A 21,110-nucleotide genomic window follows, 5' to 3' on the forward strand; every position below is an offset into this window, starting at 1 on the left:
AGACAATATCCCCTACCAAGCTAAAAAGTAGCTCACAATGTTCACTCCCCAGAGTGCATCTTAGTCTTTCCGCAGCTAACTGCAAAAGTACAATTGATCACATTGACTACTTGGCCAGCCAGAATTGCAACAGATAGTCATATCTACAAAGTTGGCATGAGTCGACTACATAGGCATTAACCATCAGGTCTTCAGTGGGACTGATTAATTCTCACAGGGACCCTGATGCATATGGCAAGTGTGCAAGTGTGTCAAATCCCTGGCTGTTGTCCCTTCTCCCCTAGGGGGAGACCCTTCCATGATGCCAGGGAGGTGAGGTCTCTACCCAATAGTACCCCAGGGTGTGATACTCAGGGGGTGGATCTCATGGAGAAGGAAGCCCCTGTGGGATTATTGGCAACATGAGCAGAATATGGTATCCCCATAGCCCCTAACCCTAGATAGGCGGCTCACCACCAGCATCTATGGATATCCACCACATTGAGGATACACTTAGTATGGTTGGAGGGTCCTTTAGGTTTGAATACTATTATATGCTAAATCATATCAGTTGACTTAAGCTGTACAATGATTGTGTGAACACATATTTGTGATTTTGTACAGGGCATGATATCCATCCTCAGCCCCCCTGTGTGTTTATTATCCCCATAGCCCACCTAACCCCAACACACCTTCCCACCCCCCACATCCACCAAAACATTCCCTAGTGTTCCCACACATTTCTGTCATGCCACCGATATAGGAAGTACTGGAACAAGGAAGAATGTGAAGTCCTCAAGGAGCAAGTATTCCTTGTTTGTTTGTTTGTTTAGAATTTATTGTGCGCACCGGACCCTGGGGTATAAGGGCGCAGAAAGTAAGAATATGTACAGCTTAGAGCATAAGTTACAGGTTACAGTTACAAGTTACAGACATTACCAGTTACAGACATTACCAGTTACAGGTGCAAGTTTACAATACAAGTTTACAATCGTATGGTGCAGATACTGTGTAGCAAACAGGCGTGAGCATTATCATGGGTTCAATTAGCAGTTGCTGTCGTTAGCCAGTTGATTACAATTTGCCTGAATTTGGAAAAGGAGTGTTCTAGCCTCGCAGTAGTGGGTAATTCGTTCCACAATTGAGCAGCTTTGACTGGGAAGCTAGCTCCGCCTATGGTGGTCAGTTTAAAGCGTGGTACTTGTAAGCGATTGGTGTAAGCAAGTCTGGTTTGTCTTGTGGGGTGTGTTCTGGTGAATCTGTCCTTAAGATATTGGGGGGCTTTGTTGTGTAGGGATTTGTATGTGAGAGATGCAGTTTTGAGTCTGATTTTCTCATGGGTGGAGAGCCATTTGTGTTTCCTTCTTATTACTGTAATGTGTTCTCTCCTGGGGATGTTCAATGCCGCTCGGAGGGCCTTGTTTTGCTGTATCTGGATTTTGTTTATGATAGAAATACTGAGACACGGGAGAGACCAATTGACTCTCTGGAATACCTATAGAACAGTAGTGGGATCAAGAAGCAGTGTGGAAGCATAGAGAACACTCAACACTCATGTGAACCTGAATCAACAGTCTAGTTGTTCCTGAAGGCAAACTGGACAAGACCCATTCAAAGCTGTAGTAAGAAACCAGGAAAGAGAGACTCTGTAGCACACCGTAGGAGCAGAGAAGCCTAGAGAATCCTGAAGCCGAGGACACAGAACCCCAAAGACTGACCGGGTCATGATTGTAGAGACCCTAAAGGTAAAAGGGGGAAGGTATGGCAGAAGCTGGAGCTATGATATTGGGGTCTAGGGGAAGCCGCTGGGGTACAAGCTAAGACCCCTAGCGAAAAGGAACTGCAACACCAAGGAGAGAGAGTCACATGTGTCTGGGACTCACATCCTTCTATGAAGAGTAACCCAAATTATCTTCATAGTCACAGTACCTGGTAAGGTAGTGAACCAGGTCTGCAGCACCAAAAGGGAAGAATCGCACAGGTCTCGGACCCGCATCCTCTCATGAAGATCAACCCCAGTCATCTTCATAGTCACAGTACATGGCAGGATAGTGAACTAGCATTGCTGCAGCAGTCAGGAGGAACACAGAGGTCTGGGACCTACATCCACATGATTGGGAACTCATATGAAATAAAAATGTTTTAAAGTTCAAAGCAAGCCAGGAGAAGGGACGTATTCCTCCCTGAAGATTGTGTATGAACTGTTAATGGTGGAAGTCTGACAAAGGCTTGGATGGTGGGAGTCACTCCGCTCAGCCCTTGTAAACTGGAAAGCAAGGAGATCTCAGGAGAAGGAAATAATACCTCCTGGTGTCTTCCCAGAAGATTGTACATGAAGTGTGAATTGTAAAAGTCTCAGAAGAGCTTGCAGGAAGTGAGTCATTCTGCCCCAGCCCTTGAGAACTGGAAAGCAAAGAGAACTCAGAAGAAGGAGACAATACCTCCCGCTGTCTTCCCAGAAGATAGGGTATCGTGAAACCAGTCAAAAGAAGGCCTGCGGAAGGGAGTGATTCCCCAGGCTCTGTGAGGACATTGAGAACCATATGCCTGGAGAAAGGAAGCATTCTCCAGGAACCCAGTAGTGAAGCACAACAATGTTCAGGAAGAAATAATGTTAAAGTTGGGACTTTTTCTTTTGCATTGAAACTGAAGCCTTAAGAAGCTACAAGATGGAGCTTTGTTTGTTTCCTCATTCTCACATACAAAATTCCTCCTATTAGTGGAACTTTGGTTCATTGTCCAGAAGAAGGGAGTCATTGGACCTCATTACATGTTGGCCGTTGCTGTAATAACGTGCCTTTAATTACATATACCGGTATGTTACCACACTGGTCAACTACGAGTGTGTAGGTGAGGTGACAGATTGACCTCCAACTATAAGATGGAGGTCATTCTGCCACCTTACAGGCAAAAATGCCAGTATTACTGGCACTGGTTATGCCAGTGCCTATAATACCGGCAAACTGCCCCATGGAGTCCTATGGGACTCAATGGAAAAGGGAGTTACACCATCACCCGGCATTCGTAAACCAGTGGACATTCCACCATACTGTATGCCAGTAATGGTAATAAAATTTGCAGGTACCGCAAGGATTCCGGCCAACTCATAATGAGCCCCATTCTTCTGGACCAAGAAAACCCAGTACCCTTTTTCTTAATAGTTATAGGTGTGAGGGATAGAAGTAGGTATTTCGATATAACAGCAGACTTTTTAGTTACTTGGCCATATGACCCACTCATTAGTTCTTTATTACAGGCATTTGCAATCTTTTCCCTAGTTTGTGGTTTTCTGTGGAGTTTATCTTGTGTTTATTTGTGGACTCCCATTCTGTTTTCTGAGCTAGTCTGCATCTATGGTGTGCAGTCTCTGTGGTGTAGTCCTTTGTTAGTTTCTTGCTTTCTTACTGTCCCCACACTCCCCCTTGCAATTGGTTGACACATTCCGGTGTCTCTCTGTTCCTGGCAGCTATTTCCACTTGTCTTCCTGACTGTAATCCAGAATCATCCTGAAAGGTAACCACTTGTAAAGCAATATTAGGGGCTGGTTGATGCTCAGTGAGTAGCTTTCCGTGGTTTTTGGACTGTTTCCGGTGCTTTTGTGGAGGGATTTGTGTGCTTTTTGCAATTGTTTTGTGCCTAGTTTCTGGTTTTCTGTGGGGTTTATCTTGTGTTTTATGTGGACTCCCACCCTGTTTACTGAACTGGTCTGCATCTAGGGTGTGCTGTTTCTGTGGTATTGTGCTTTGTTTGTTTCTGGCATTCTTACTGTCCCACCCTCCCTCTTGCAATTGATTGAATCAGTCAGGTGTCTCTCTGCCCATTTGAATCTCATTGGTCTGTGCCATACCTGTGAATGAAACAGCTGTATTTCAAAGGCCCTTCCAGGGCAGCCTTGCCCAGCCAGCCCTCATCTAAGGCCCCCAAGGTCAAGAGTAGCTCCTACAGAAGCAGCTACAGATTGTGTCCGCCAGTGTCAGCCAGGGAAGTAAGAAACCTGCAGCGGTGAACCTGCTCCTACCAATCAATAGGTCTGGTGCGGTCAGGGTGGTAGCAATCACTGCACTCCACTAAACTGATCCACTTCTCAAAGTATTCCTATTTTGCTACCACACCACCGTTTGGCACCTTAGTTAATTGTATTGTTTAGCCACCCCTCCCATTTCCTCTGGAATTTCGTTTTTGCACTGCTGATGTGTTTATAACTAGGCCCGTTTCCCTCTTTTTTAGGAAAGTCAAATATGGATGGTTTTGCATTGTGATTACTGTGGTGCTGTGGACTGTGTCCCACTCTCTAGTTCCCCACCCTTGCTGGGGGTACCATTGTACTTTTGTGTGTCTCTTGTCTGCTCCTTATGTGTTCCCTACTGTGTGATCTCCACTCTCTCTCTGCACTTCCTGCATTGTGCGGCACTAGGCTGTGTCTCTCCTTCTCTCTTTCACTCCCTCCACTTTCCTCCTTGCACCCTCTATGGTACTTTCCCTCTCTTCCATCTTCTCTAACTGCTACTCTACCTACTATCCTATCCGTCTCAATAAATCTGGAAGGAAGAAGTTCAAGAGGGACATCCTTTTATCCAATTCAGGCCTCCCTTCCAATCACTGATACTTACATCAGTGCTTCCTCCAGACAGGCTTTCACCGACATACCCTTTGTCATTTTGTCACTAGACCTAAGGACATCTTATATGGTCTTGGTTCTCTTTCCGATTTCTTCCTCTCCCATAAATGGTGGCACTAGGTGGGAGGTCCTTCTGGCCGTCTTCCACTCCTCCAAGACCATCATGTCTATCTCAATGGCACCATCCTGCTCCAGGGCCCTCAGCCCAATCTCCTCATTTTTGATAGGTGTCTCCCATTTCTTATCAACTCCCTTCCCTCTCATACTACTCTTAACAGCATCTTTCTGGGTCCTTTGCCATCTCCTGCCTCTGACGCCTCTCTGGCCTTTCTCTCCTTCTCTCTGGCCCCTCCCTACTTCTCTCTGGCTAAGTCCCCACCTCCTGCTACCACCTCTGCCCACTCATGGGTCCCTCCACCAGTACTGCTGGGGGTACCTCAAGCCTGTACCCCACCCTGAAGACTTTCACATGTGGCAACAACCCCATGTCATTACTGTCCAATCTCACTCTGCTGTGAAACACTCCTCTGACATCTGCCACATCCTGGTGGACCTTGAACTAGAGGTCATCGTTCTCACTGGGACATGGTTCACAGCGAGCTCTGTCACAAGTTTTGACACTCTATTCCCTTATGGCTACATGATTCTCTCCGAGCCCAGAACAAACCAACCTGGAGGTGGAGTAGTTTAGAGCTTTCCGGAGCGTGTCCTTGCTTCTGTCATTCCTAAACAGATTTATTCCTTCTTTGAATGCTTGGTTGGCAGGCTCTCTTCTCTCATGTCCTCTCTCTGACTATGGACACTGCCTACATGTCTCCTGGCCAGGTTTCTCATTCCTCTGAAAGTGGGCTGACCTCTCCTCCTCTCCCCTTGCCTCTACCTCTCAACTTTTCATACTCATAGACCTCAACATCCGCCTGGATGCTTCTAATCCCTCCTTTGGGCTCTTCCAACACCTCTGAGACTCTCTCGCTCATACCTTTCTACATTTAGGTCCGACACACTCTGCCAGACACACCTTGGATGCTTTCATCTCCTCAGACATCGCCCTCTCTGATCCTCTCACCAATTTTCTCTCTAGTACTGACCACTTTCTGTGTTCCTCTCACCTGAAACTCTCTGTCCCTCAGGCAAAGCCTGCCCCAGCACTGCCACCTACCTTCTCAGTCATTTGGTCCATGAATCATGTTTCAGTGGATGCCTTTACCTCTTCTTTCCCTGTCACTCCTACTCCAGTGGCTGACTCACACTCTGACACAGCCCTCTCTAGCCTGCATCTTTCTATCTCCAATGCTCTGGACATCCTTGTCCCTGTTATGAAAATCTGTCTGAAGTCTACATTCAAGTGCAACTCTTAGTATGATTCTGACCTCACCACCATGGAAGTGGAGGGCTTTGGTGCATCCTCTGACAAAATGGCCAGCCCCTGTTATAAAGGCAATACTAACTCTCTGTCCTGTAAAGAAATAGAGTCCACATCCAAGCATGTCTCTCTGCGGCCTCTAACAACACGGCGGAACTCTATAACATGAGCATGGGGATGGTCCTCCTATAGTCTCTATACTCTTTCATCCCAGTCCCTCTGTACGGCTCTGGCATCTCACTTATCACATAAAACCAAGGACATCCTGTCCTCACTCTCCTCTTCCTCACTTGCTATCTCTCCCGACCCACCTCTGGCCTCTTGCCCCTCTTCTCCTCCTTTCTTCTCTTTCTCTCTGACAACATCCAACAATGTTTTTAGACAAGTCTGATCTATGAAAGTGTCATTAAATTAAATTATTTATTGTGGTTTAGTTTACATAATAAACTTGACACATAATAGCAAATATAAAAGAGTAGCAAAATATGAAAATATGTACATAAGGCTTGAACTAGGATTCAGTAATGAAAAAGAGGGCTGGGCTAAATCTAAAAATGACTTGTGGATTAGATAATGCACTACTTACTACAGTCCACCACAGAATTGAGTAAAGAAAGTACCACCTACCCACTGAACAGACAGATGGACATTTTTTTGAAAGAGATAGGTTGGTACCAACGAGCAGGGTACTACTCAGAGATAATGCTGAATGTCTTAGGGAGAAGGGTAGAACTATGGGACTGGCTGGAGAATTTCGAACATCTCCAAAGGTTAAAAAAGTATCAATTTATACAGCATAGGCTGTATACATTTAAGATCCCGTAGAAATACCTGAACTTATGTCCCTCTAAGAGACTAAGAAGATTCATTCTTCTTCTAAGGATGGAACAGATCCCCATGAAAGTAAACACGGGGGTGATAGATAAAGTCCTGTTGGAAACACAGGTATTGCCATCTCTGCAACATCCAGGATATCCTTGAGATGGCCAAACATGTGCTGACTGAATGTCATACCATGGCGGAGGTAATTCAAAACCATGTTGGCAAATATGTACATAACAAGGGTATGATTGGGGAGAGTCCCTTTTGGATACATTGTACTAATACTGAGAATACGCTTTTGTTAACTGCCCTTTCCACTATCTGGTTGAAGGTATAGAAAAAAAACTGGGTATATCATTGTAAGCATCTCCAACCTATGAATAGACCATTAAGTGACCTCTGAAGTTACCTCTGTATTATTTATAAAATACCTTGCAGGGTGTGTAGAATCTAATACTGTAATGTGGTATGTTGTAAATATATAAAGATGTGATCTGAATTGTAGATCGAAAATGAAGTGATTAAGTTTTATCCTGAACTCAAACAATGGTGGATTTGTGATTGTCATATTACCATGGTCTTGGTGGGTATTGTATGTTTTGTATTTGTTTTGGCTTTCACCATTTATTGTATATTTTATATTGTATATATTTCCATATTTTGCTACTCTTTTATATTTGCTATTATGTGTAAAGTTTATTATGTAAACTAAACCGCATCAAATAATTTAATTTAATGAAAGTGTCATCCACACAGGTGCTCCCCTGCTCCTCCAGAACCATCAAGGACTACATTGTCACCCTTGGTCCTGCTTTGGTCAATTTCTGCAATCACTCTTTTGCCAATGGATCCTTCCCCTCTCTCCTCAACAACTCTTTTGTGCATCACTCCTTAAAAAGTCCTTCATGTCCGGCAAACAATTGCCTGATCTCTATCACTCCTTTCCTGTGCAAACTCCTGAAAAAGCTTGCCATCTTGCAGCTTAATCTTCACAGTGAATCTGTTGGTTGTCTCCATGCCCATCAGTCTGGATTCATAGCAGCCAGAAGCACGGAAACTGCTCTCCTGAACACCCATGAAGATCTGCTGTCTATTCTTGATTCCAGACGTCCTTCTGCCATCATCCTCCTTGACCTTTCTTCTGCTTTTGACACAGTCAATCACGCCATCCTGACCAACAACTCTGTGAGAACCTGGGAATCACGGATCAAACCCTGGAGTGGTTGACCTCCTTCCTCCTGGACCCACCGTCCCAGGTCCAACCTGGGCCCTTCTTCTCCACCACCTCTCTCTCTTCATGCAGTGTTCCCTAGGGTTCTGTCTTCTCACCCAAGCTCTTCAATGTCTATCTGGCCCCTTTGGCCCACCTGATCTCCTCCTCTAACATTAAGTGTTATGTTGATGTCTCTCAGCTCTCTTCAGGCTCCCCTCAGCCTCACCTCCTCTCTTGCTCATCTCTGACTGTCTATCTGCGATTCAGGATTGTTGCACCTCTAACGATCTCTGCTGTAAAATGCCAGTAAGATGGAGATCCTTCTCATTGGGGACCCCTTCCTTCCCTCTATCATTCTGTATGGGTCCTCTTCCTTTGTCTTCCTGTGAGGCAAAAAAAACTTAGTGTAATCTTCGATTCCACTCTCTCATTCTCTCCTCACATCACAAACCTTGACAAGAAGACCCACTACCAGCTGCATCAACTTTGAGGTATGCTTCCTTTTCTTACTTTACCCCACAAGCTCACTGTCTCCAGAGCCCTGGCCCTCTCTAGGCTTCACTGCTGCAACAGACTCTTTCTCAATCTGCCTTCCTCTTCTCGCCACCCTCTGCAACTAATCTAGAACAGGACTGCAAGGCTTATCTTTGGCCTCAAGCCCAGGGACTGTATCTCTCCAGCCTTGAAATCTCTCACTGGCTACCTTCCTTCTTGAGCCCTTCGCTCAACTACCTCAGACTCTCTGAGGGTCAGACACTTCTCCAGTCAGAGAGTGGTGGGAAGATATCTCCTCTGCAGGTGCCTCCCTCTGCAATGGCCTTGCTGCCCCTCTCAAACTTCAGCCAGATCACCTGAAGTTCTGGAAGCTGCTCATGACCTTCCTTGTCTCCTCTGCTTTCTCTCTCTTTCTCCCCTGCTGACCTACCTTCCTGCTGCACCATCTGGTTGCTTAGCTACCCACAGAGTCTGACTGGGTACCATGCTCCTCCATGATCACTCTCCTCTGCACTGCCTACCAGCCTACCACACACTACTGGGCTGTAACTGTAACCTCTACAGCCGCCTGCCTCCTTGGATTTACCTAGAACATTGCTGCCCTGATTGCACTTCCCCTTCCCTGAAACATCCCCCCTCTCCCTTCCCCCTGCCCTTTTGCGCTGTTGCACTTGCACGATCTGAATGACACAAGGCCTAGTAAGTTTGTTTGTCTTGCCCTCCCTCTCTCTCCCCCCCTTGGGTGTATTATGAATGACATATCATATCATATCAGGGACAGAAACCCCTCTTAGAGCTAGGGAGAGTTAGGTTTCCTCTTTTTTACCTCAATAAAGGTTTTTGCCTATCACCATACCACGTTTGTGTCAGACTCGTACTTCTGCACTCTTACACAAGCCAGATTGTAGAGTTGACTTTCCCACAGACTGTTACATTGTTTCACTCCCTGAAATCTCGCCTTGGTGCAGCCTGAAAAAGTGTTAACATTTGTGGAGAGTGAGCATGCACTGTTAAACAAATTTTCAGGGCTGGAATCCCACATTGGGTTATTGATCTTTGACGTTTGTTGGACTCTCCTTTAGGCAGCTTTTTAAATATCTATCTACTGCATCCTTGGGCATGTCTAGAGCATCCTCTTGTGAACAACTCCCTGCAGCACCTTCCTCATCCTCACACACATGCTGTTTAAAGGTTGCCACTCTTCCTTTATACTGTGGGTCACAAACAGATGCCAGAAGGTACTCCATATTCCCCTTCAAACCCACAATCTTGGACTCTGTCAGATAGTTCAGAGTAGGTTCAGAGCCAGTTCCCTTCTCCTGCATTGGCAGAAAGGTAATGTATTGTGTGGGATAGTTCTAATTCCAACAGATAGACCATTGGGAGCACCGCCCTGTGCAGTGTTGTGTACATGGTAATCTGCTGGATGACATGTTCAAATGTCTGCATCAAAGAGCAAATATTGTCCACCATTTGCCACTGTGTGTTGTTAAGTAGGCATCACCCAGTTTACCATTCCTCCTATTTCAGTAGTTTGTTGGTCACTATGTTGCACTCTTCTCACAAACGTTCCAGCATATGGAGTGTTGAATTCCACCAAGTTGGCACTGCAGTTTCCATCTGTTTATAAGGGAGCTAATAGCAAAACAGCAGCTTTTGTGGTTTGTTCCAGCTTTTGTAAAGTTGCAAAAGTGGGCACAATCTTTTTGGGCCACACTTGCTATCTCATCAAGTGGTGGGTACTGGCTTATGAGGTGTGTCACCACAAATTGGAGGGCATGGGGAACACAGGCCAGGTACATTTTACCACTGTACACAGGTCGGTGGTAAAATTAGATAAATTGCTAGCTGCAGGAAGGCCCAATTGCAAATCATAAGGAGCGAGCCAATGTGACATAACCTCCTTTATCTTTTCCCAGAGAGAAAGTCCTGTGTGGGAACTGCTGTCAAACCCTTCCATGCAAAAGGAGGTCCCATAGCAAATTACATTTAAGGGCTGTTGTCCTGGGCTTTCCTGAGGGGTGGTAGGGGAGAAGGTGATCCAGTGCCCAGAGATGGCCATTAAACATGTGCCTTGAACATTGGTCCACATGACCATTCTAAGGTGGACATTCTTACCTTCATTGTGCTGAAGTGATATTTCCACAGCTCCCGCATCATCCTCATGGATCATGTTGTCTCACAGGGAAGAGGTTACCAAATTGATACCTCAATTCCCTGGCAAGACAATGCTCTTGCATAGCCATCAGATGGCAAGACATGTATCATGCTTTTCTGATGGAAAACTCCCCACACCTCGCTTTTTGGGAAGGCTGAGATGGACCCTTACCTCTATTCTTTCTTGGGGTCTATTTGGTGAACATTTGTAGTGGATTCTGTGCTGCTGCTCCTAATTGAGGGGCGGGTGTTCTTGATGTAAATGACTGCAAAGTTTTACTATGGCTAGCAGGAGCTTTTCCAGACAGTTGTTTAAAATGATTGTACATTGGTGAATGGGGAGTGTCTGAAGCTTGCTTCCTGTGTACATTACTTGCTCTAGATAATTGATTGGGGTCATCAATGCATGCCCCTCTCTTTATCTGTCTGACCTTCCTCGCACTCTGTGCTATGAAAAAAGAATAGGCGTCTGAATATCAATTTTGAATCAGGTGATGGAGCATACCTTTTGTCATCTGTTTTCAAAAAACTCTGAGGTGGAGAATGTTCAGGAATCACCTCTTTTTCCTCATCCATGGATTTCTCTCTGTGTTGCTTATTGGATTTCCTGTCTTTCCGCTCATCTGACTAATTTCATTACAGATTACCTGTCGCCTCCTGCACTCCCTCTTCCTCCACCGCAGGCATCTGAATAGGCTGTGCATGCACAATTACCTTCCCTTCCAATGCTCCCCCATTCTTTTGTGAAAGATGCTCTGTGTTTTGAAGAGTAATAGATCTGCAGCTACTGATGGACTGGTGTTGTTTCAGAGATCCACATACTATCTGAGCTTCTCCAATGTAAATAGCTGCTGCTGGACCAGGGAAAAACACTCATCATGTACATTACTCACCTGACTCTTCACTCACCACCTACCACATTTGGGTGCTGCAGAAGATTCACATATGTTCATTTTATTCACCACTTCCCTCCAATATATATACATGAGGTTCTTGGTGTTTGGGCCTTCACCTTTCCCTAGGAAATGTATGTGGGCTTCTCAGTGTTAAGGTCTTCTCCTAACTGCATGAGGGTTCATAGTTCTTTGGCCTTCCCCTACAGTATACATGGGGTTGGACTGCCCACCCTCTTACAATTCATACCCCTACCTACCCACAAATCTGGACCTCCCAGCCACTACATAAATGTACAACCTGAATCTCTAACTCTACCTGGCCCTCATTACCTTATTAAGTCTACTCTATACTAAAAAAAAATCCCTTCAATAACAAGCCTGAGCTGCCACTGTTTCTTCATATTTTTATATACTCATGGTTGAACCTCTTATCCCAAACCCTGGGAAAACCCTGTAAAGTTCAACTGAGTTGAAACCCCTGGATATGTTATTGGATTCAAGGTTTGCTCAAACCATGCTGCACATGCTTAATTTAAAATGAACATATGCACATTCGAGCTATTGGTCCTAAGAACTTCTTAAATCATTAATTGAATGTTTGACTCTGTGAAGCACTTCAAACAAATACCCGATACTCCCTCCTGCCATCCAGGTTGTGAAGATCGTTTCTACAAAATCCATGCAACCATTCCTTATAACAGCACAGGAGTTTTGATGTCACTGGAGTCGTTCTGGTAGTTCAAAAATGGATGCCTGGTAGAAGATAATGAGCGGTAGAGATGGACATAGGGTAGCAGGTGATGTCCATTGGGATTATGTGTGTGACTTTTCACCCATTGTCTTTAATCAAATAATTCTGAAATTATAAGGCAATACAATCTATCACTCATAGGTGGGGCATGCATCCGCAAGTGGGCATTCGTGTCTTTATTTATGTGTTGTTATGTATGGCTCGCAGGATAATCCCAGATGTGGGTGCCTTACACAGGAAAATGAGTTGAAAGGACTATTACAAAAACCTCGAACTGGAGAAGACATCGGGACAGCAAGACAAGAAAGCACCGCCATGCACTAATTAAAGGCAGACATATTAAATGATTCATTTATGGAGTATTTGCATATTCTACAATATTATCATCTGCAGGTAGTATAGCTATATATAGGTGTCAGGGAAGGAATGGGGATCATGGGGATTGGATGATACCATCCAACAGCTTGTGGTCTTCTTGTAGGAGAAGAAGGTGCTGCTTCAGGCAATCGAAGAGTCTGCTGCATTGAAACTGTCTTGATGGTAGGGCGTAAGAAATGTGCACGGAGGAGAGAGAGTAGAATGAAGAAGTAGAAGGTAGCGGTAGCACAGGGAGGATGGGAAGCAACAAGTTTGATGAGAGCTTGAAAATCTCAGGATGCAAGTCTCTGCCACTGGCCCTCTTTTAGATAAGCTAACTTTCTCCAGCACATGCCCCTTCTTTAGGAAAGCCAGTCAAACTACTGTTCTCTGTGAACTTTTTAAATGCATGCAATTTTAATCATTGTATTACCTTTGGTTGGCAGTCATTTCCATGTAGAAACCTTTGGCTTCTGGGTGTTCTGTGCCTCCTTGCATTATATGAAACGTTGTGAGTATGCCTGAACCCCAACATCCTTTTATACATTTTTTTTTTTTTTTACCATGTCAAGATGTCCGCTGCTGGCTAGATAACCACTGTTATAAGTGGATTGGCCCATTTCAGTCACCTGCGCTGGTTCTAAGTCAAATAAGATGAATAATATTGATCACCAGTTGAGGGAGTTTGCGCGGAGGATGTAACCCAGTGCACCACACATGTGGCATATGAAATCCTGTCTGTGCTCATCCATGCAGCGGAAGTATCAAACATGCTGGTTGATAATACCATGGCTGGTAAATCTCTCTTTATACTCCAACTCAAGGCAACATATCACATGTACGGCATAGATACCTTACTTGCACTGTTCACATGTAACTCTTCACTCTCTGCTAACACTAAACCTACATTAGAGAAAAAAATATATTAATTAATAATACAATGTATATGATATGGGCCTGAGTCAAAGATTTGCACTGGAGCAAATCAAAGATGCCCCTCCACATCTTTCATTTCCTCCTGCTACCTTACACCTTATTCACAAGAAAGCGGAACACATCTGGAGATGCATGGAGAATGTCTTATGTGTCCTTGTGCAATTTTTGGTGAATCACAATAAAATTTCAGCATCCCTAAGCAATGAGAACAAACCTACAAGGATGCCGTACAACAATACAATTCAGTAAAGTATGAGGCTTTTACACATTATTGGAGATTTCAATCTATTTTTGTAGACCAATACATGCACTTACTTCGAAAGCCACAGGTGAAGACTCATTCGGGATGTCTCAGAGACAGATCCTCAGCAGAGCCTTCTTTTTTTGTAAGCACAACTTCTTTTACACAAAGGCCCATATGTGTCTACTGTCCAAGGTTTATGGACCATGACTAGAAAAGGGCAACAATGTCACTATTTGCTGTTTAAGAAAAAGTGAGCCACATCAGACTCTTCTCTCTTCCCTTATTCTCACCTTATTATTCTGACCATCTTATTCTGACCATCTTTGTCAAATTGAGTAATGTCCAGCTAGCACCTCCTTCTACTTTAGTACACACTGGTCTCAGTGTGTACTAAAGTAGAAGGAAATCTTTTCTGAAAAAAGAAGACATGTGTAAGGATACTTCTTCACTTATTTAAAATATTTTTTAACTTATTTACAAGAGAATAGTTTTCACAGGAGTGTCACCTTTCTGTTCAAGCATCTCTTCTAAATGTGCCGCATACTGTTTTGTCAATTACTTTTATCAAATGGCTTTCACCGCTGCTGAGAACCCGAGGCTTCCTATCTTGATAATCCCAGCAATATTCTAACTCATACTACAGCTGTTAACTGTTCTTTTGGGAAGGTCTTATCCACGTTAGATATTGCGGAGTATTCAATATACTAAAATCGTAGTCCTGTGTGAGGTACGCTTCCTTCACAACGAATGCCTATTATTCTTTTCCACGGTGCAAAGTATTGTAATACACTCGTCTCAGCTTTTGGCATTTATTTCCCGAACCTCCCATTGTCCACGCAGTCAACCCAACTGCTTACCTGATCTCCCTGCAGAGTTTTTTCGGTTTGCTTCCTCTGTTTTCAAAAAGGTACGCGTGACTGTAGCGATCTACATTTATATGTCAGCTGACCAGCTCACCTTGGTCAATGATATAGAAACAGGACTGCCTCTGTGGTGTCTACAAAGCATCACTACTCCTTCTCTACACGTATTTACGTGCCTTTAAACGATTTGTGCTACTTCTCCAGTGGTTTTTTTGTTGCTTAAAAATCTTTTATGTCTCACTTTTCAAAAGATTGTTTTAATAAAAAAACGCAAAAAATAATGAACATCGTGAAAAAGACATCACAAACCAAAATGATCACCTGATTCTATGAAGGTACATTTTTATTATTATCATTGTGTGATCTCTTAGTGAAATCTCCTAGTGCCAAATTCACAAAAAGTAATGCAAATAACAAATGTGCAGATAATGCATTTATCCTTGCATTACTTTGAGAAATGTGCAGGTCACCTTAGTCACAAAGGTGTATTGCTTTAGATAAAAGTAGGTGCTGGCCTGTCACCATGCACAGATTAGTGTCCAGAGCATGTATGGTCCTCCCTGTACCCATATGCTTCTTACTATAGATACTAATCTCATAACATTGCAGTCCTACCTGAAGAATTGCGTTCCATTAAGGAATGTCAGACTCTACATAATGAATGCTTAAAATGTGAATGCTTAAAATGTGAATGCTTAAAATGTGACTGACTCTGCCTAAATAAACTCAGTAGTCCTCGTGGAAGAAAATTCAGCAGACTCGTCCACTGCCCGAAAGGCCTTTCAATGGGCCATGTCTGTTAATAATTCTATATATTGTAATATAAAAATCAATACTACACACTATGTTAACAGCTGAATGATGAAAGGCAGCACCTGGAAGGCCTGATATGTGATTGATTTTGCTGGTCTGGGATGCAGTCTTTTAATTCCCCACTTCAAATTTACAAATTTGGCCAACTTCAAATGCTGAGTTCTTCTTACCCAGATTCAAACATTATTCTACCAAGGTACCTTACTGCATAGTTTATTATGCTGTCCTACTTGCATAACATTCACAGATGCACAGGACTCAATTTCCTCTTGCAAACTCCCTCACCCATCCTCTCCAGACCCTTCATTTCCCCTAACCTTTCTCACCCTTGCAGAAGCCTTTTATGTTATGTTGTGTACGTTTTTCCACACAAATCAGGCCAACTCTATCCAAACTTCTCCCGAAGTTACATGAAGATTTATGGCTATATTCATGCAGATTCAGTTTGGCATAAAAATCCACTAAAACCTGAAACCTACCTGAAACTCACTAGGAGATTTGCAGGAGCTCACAGATCACTTTTGGGAAAGATTGCCAAGGCTTTTTCAGGATTATGCCCTATCAATTTTCTATGTAATAACTAACCATATATAGCCTTTGGTCAAGTTGTTCATTCATAAAATACATTGCATTCATACATCAAACAAAATACTCAGATATTGCTTGTATTAGATTCAGTGACAATGGAAGAATCTTTTGCATCATATGAGGCATTGGTTTTTGTAATTGATTGAGGAGTCAAAACGGTGTAAAGATTGTTATTGGTAAAAATGGAAATGATAAGTCCTGGCGAACCATCCAATGTATGCTCAAGTCTGAAATGTTGACTTTATCATAGATCAGCAGTTGACTTCCCAAAGCGCTGAAGGTGCACAATCTTGCTGTGAACTGTTGTGTTCTTTGAAAACACTACTAACCCACTATGCATTCTGACTACGAGGAACTCTGACAAATGCTTGCATCAGCTCACACTGCTACTGGATCTGGCTGAGGATTTATGTAGGTTTATGAGGTTCAGTGTAGCAAAGGTGAGTACCTTGACACGTGGGGTAAATGGATTGATATTACATTTCAAGAAGGGACTGGTGTCGTAAAGTATACTGATGAGGTTGGGTGGGGAGATGAGGTTCCTGGCATAGTGAGAGGTGTGATAGAGGTGGATCTTGCGGATGCTCAGGATGTCAGGCTTGGCATCCAAGTGGAGGAGTTAATGAACTGCTGTAGTATCAAATCACTGTAAAAGTGGCCTGCAGGTGATTGCAAGCCATGGGAGATGAAGTGAGGGGGTCAGGCGGAAGTCTGTAAAAGAGAGGGGGAGGGGGAGGTTGGGTGAGGCATTAGAAACAGGTAGGTAGATTACCTCAGGTCTGTAGGAGTTAAGCATCAAGCAGCATAGAGCCATATTGTGGTTTATGGAGTCTCAGCTGTCAATGATGTGGAAGATAGCCCTTGGATGAAGGAGAAAAATATGTGTGTTTCATCCGAAAAGATATGTTAGAAGAACACAAATGAGGAGATGAGATTGCCAATGGACATTTGAATGGTAGGGGGCCAAGCCATTATTAAATCATTATATACAATCACACATGTTAGAAAGCTGCAATTCGTATTCAGCGAAGAAATACAAAATCAACAATACAATTTTAGCACAAATATTAAAAACAATAAAAATATAATATTGAATAAGTCAGGAATCAATCAATCAAATGTAATTTTAAAAAGGCACCAAGTTTCAATGAAACAACCCATAATCGTAGACCAAATCTTCTTCAGCACTACGTGAGTTTGATGGTATGGGGGATCAAGTCATGGGTAGAAGCGGTTGGACGGTGTCCACCCACTTTTTTTAGAGGGTGGACTCAGTCCCATCCACCACTGCAGCTAAAATGAGAAACATTGAAAGTCCCCTTTGAATTTATGAATTAAAGCTGACCTGGGGATCGCACCACAGTCATGACGTTTGCAGGCCAGACCCTTCACTCTGCTATATAACTGGATGCAAAATAACAAACAACTAAAGGTGAAATGTTCTATTTCGGTACTTCAAGTTCCAGGGAAAACATTTGTATTGGTTCTTGGAGTTTAAAACATGCACACCTTTTAACCTTTTCAAAAATGTTATTAGAAGAAAATGTCTTCTTTTGTGTGTGTGTGTGTTGATTTTATGAAAGGCAGATGCCATTGGTCCTGTAATTGTAATTGGTTATTTACAATGCGCTTAATACCCAGAGGTTTCTAAGCAAAGACCCGAAGATATAACCTGTGTCGTTCCATGTTGTCTTGCTTCTAAGGCGAGCGTGTTGCACTTTAGCTACCCTCCAGGGATCCAATTTTGTGGTTATGCAAAGCCAATTTAATGAAATATGCATATTTCACTGTGATGTGCTAATTTCTGGCAATGTCACATCCCATTAAGTTTGTTGATGAGTCCCCCCACTTTAATTTTTAGGACTTGACCCCTGGCCCAAATCTTCTGATCACTGAATATGCTTTAGGTGACTAGTCACATATCATTGAGAGTTTAGTGTTCCTATTATATCCTCGATGAAAGATCATCCCGCATTTTGTTAAATCAGAGGATTTGTCAGGATACCATCATAGATCAAACACTTTGCACTCTGTGCAAAAAGGACTGTATTACATGAAATGGAACCCCTATGTGGACGGAAATCTAAAAGAGAGGGAAACAATGGAGGGTACACAGTGGAACTGACCATTCAGAAAGTGGAGGGCCAAACTATAGAACATACGTCAACAATACCACAGCACGACAACGTAGCTTATTTTTCTCTGACATTTCTTCATATGTAGCAGCAACATAGAGGCATTTTTGTAAGCTACGTTATCAACATTTTCATCATCCAATATCTCTTTTCAAAAGTTGTTCATCATCATGGTTTATTTTTTCTTACATAACACTTTCACAACATCTTTTCTTCTGATGCTTTCCTTCTTCCTTTTGATTCTCTTGCTGCTGTATTTCTAGAGAATTGAGAAGAACGGAAGCATTAAGAAATCTTGCCACAATTTAGTGACATTTGTGAAAGCAAATGTCAAGCTGATAAAAAGAAAAACCTGTGATTTTCTTGTGTGTCTAGTATGCCAATATGTTTATCTCTTCCTATCTCCATGATTATTAGGGTTTGGGCTTGGACATTTGTCATAAATGGTCAACAAGCTGATCCACCTCCTGTTCTCCTGGAATGCTTTTTAGCCTCAGGAATTTGACCTCCGCTGTGTGGCACAAACCATGTCATAATGGGGCTCATTACAAGTTATCCGGGGCCGGTTAAATTGCTGTTATTCCGGCATCAGTATTTTTCTGGTCTGGGGAAACACAATTTTGCCGGTGGGGGAATTGACTTACGAACAGGCCTGAGCTTCAATAAATCAGGCCTCTATCAGCAATTAAATACTGGAATCACCGGCACCAGTAATAGAGGTGCCAGTGATTCTGGAAATCCCATCCATGGAGGGAATCCATGGAATGGGAACTTACCACCCTTTCTGCTGCTTGTAATAACCCAGTAATTCCAGGATATCACACAGATGAAATGATAGGGACAGTTTGCCGGTATCCTGCTGGAATTATCAGCAGGATACCGGCAAACCTGTAATGAGCCCATAGTCTCTTGCAACCCACAGCATCTCTTGGGCTGCAGTGACAGAATTGACCTTCCCAAGCATCGCCTTTTAATGAGCATTCTCAAAGCTGAATGGTGTTCAGTATGCACAGGCCCCAAATATTGTCATGAAAGGCATATCAATAAGACAGCGGGATAAGAACAGAATGACAGTGTTTAATACTCCACTGGATGCAAAAAAAGTATGCTTGCCATTCTGGACCCAAGGCCCCTTTATAGGGCCGAAAGTTAGAGGTTTGTCAAGCAGTCCAAACAGGATCAAGATCTTTTGCAACAATCAACTAAAAGCAGGAGTCTCCAACCTTTTAGCCTATGGCTCTTCAGGTTAAGTGGGTTACCACTGCCATGATCCTTTACAATTGACTGTGGGCTAAAACTGACTGGAGTTGTATTCCCAAACATCTGGAGAGCCAAACCCCTGCTTAAAGTACCTCCAACCAAAGTGGCAATGGGCACTACACTATTACTTAATGTAATCTTCTCTGCTAGCTGCTGACATAGGCATGGGTACAGCAAGCCCATAACCCACCGAATGCATGGGGCAATCCCAATTGCGTCCTCCCTTCAGCGCATACAACTGTGTTGGTTGTACGAGGCTGGGCAGGCCACAGAAGAATAAGGTGCAAGTTGTGCCTGTAGCTCTCACACTACTGCAATGTACTGCCGAAACTCACCAATAAAACCGATAAAATAACCACAGAAGCAGCAACAGGATCAAGTTTATTGTTATACAGCTGAACAACAACAGAGAAACCCTTGCAGTATCAATGTTCGAAACATGTGGCCATCGAGCACAGATTTCTCAGGGTTTTTGTTGGTTTTCACACAATGACTTTCATACAGAAAACAGTAAATCACTTTCAGCTGGTAACATTAGCAATAACCTTCCCAGCAGAAGATTCTGCAATCACGAGGGTCATGACCAGACAGCACCATGCTATGGTTCTACCATTCCGGCCAGGGTTGGTCACTCGGTCATAGATAAAGAGCCAAAATCTGGTGTCCAGCACCCAAATGATCCCTGTTCTCGTTCTCTGAAAAGGAATGCCCAGCCTGTGACTTGTGAAGCGTCATTGGACGTTCCTATGTCCTGGGCAGGGACTGATCTCACAGCTATACAGTCCTATAGATCTTCTGCCAACCAGTCACTCTCAAGCGGCTCTACCACGTCGCATGGATACACATGGCAGTGGTGTTTCTTTACTCGTTACAGCCACAAGGTCATTGCTCATAGGAGAAATATAAATTGCTGTCATTTGCAACACAGCCATTGTACTGCACTACACAGCTGCACGCTTAAAGAGTAGTCCCAATTCTGTTATAATATTCTCACTCATGTTCATAGTATATAACCATTCATCAGTCGCTCAGATAGCACAGCCAGTAGAAAGCTTGTGCAGTCGCTCAGATAGCACACCAGTAAAGAGTTCGCTTTGACATCCGTTGCAGGTTCGAATCCCGGCAGGTCCAAACTCAGCCCTTGGCAAATAATAAGCAGCGCTCATGTACCTGAGGTTTCCTAGCGCTGAATACATGCAAAATTATTATTATAATCATCAGCGAAAGTTCGGAATGCACTTTCCTTTATTCTGCCTACAGAGATGTATTGGGATAATCCAATGCATGCAAATGTGCGTTTGAAAGCGGTACACAAACTGCTATCGAGGACCATTGGCATTCTAGGCATGCGTGTGGGAAATCTTTGCATGTCCTCCCTTTGTCTCCAAACGAAGTATACAACGTGAGCTGCTCTCCATATAGAACTGTTCTGGGACCCCGGGAAGCATGCACTGGAAGGCGCTTCATACATCTCCTACCAGGCCAGGGTGCTTTTGTAAATTATTGAAGCCATCAAAAGCAGCATACACATTAGACAGTCTGCTCCTCGGGGGAATCGTTCTTTGAATAGGCCTGTAGCCACATGAAAGCACATACACAACTTATCAGCAGAAGACAGGC

Source organism: Ambystoma mexicanum, chromosome 5p (assembly GCF_040938575.1).
Source record: "Ambystoma mexicanum isolate Mex_15411 chromosome 5p, UKY_AmexF1_1, whole genome shotgun sequence".
Lineage (NCBI taxonomy): Eukaryota > Metazoa > Chordata > Amphibia > Caudata > Ambystomatidae > Ambystoma > Ambystoma mexicanum.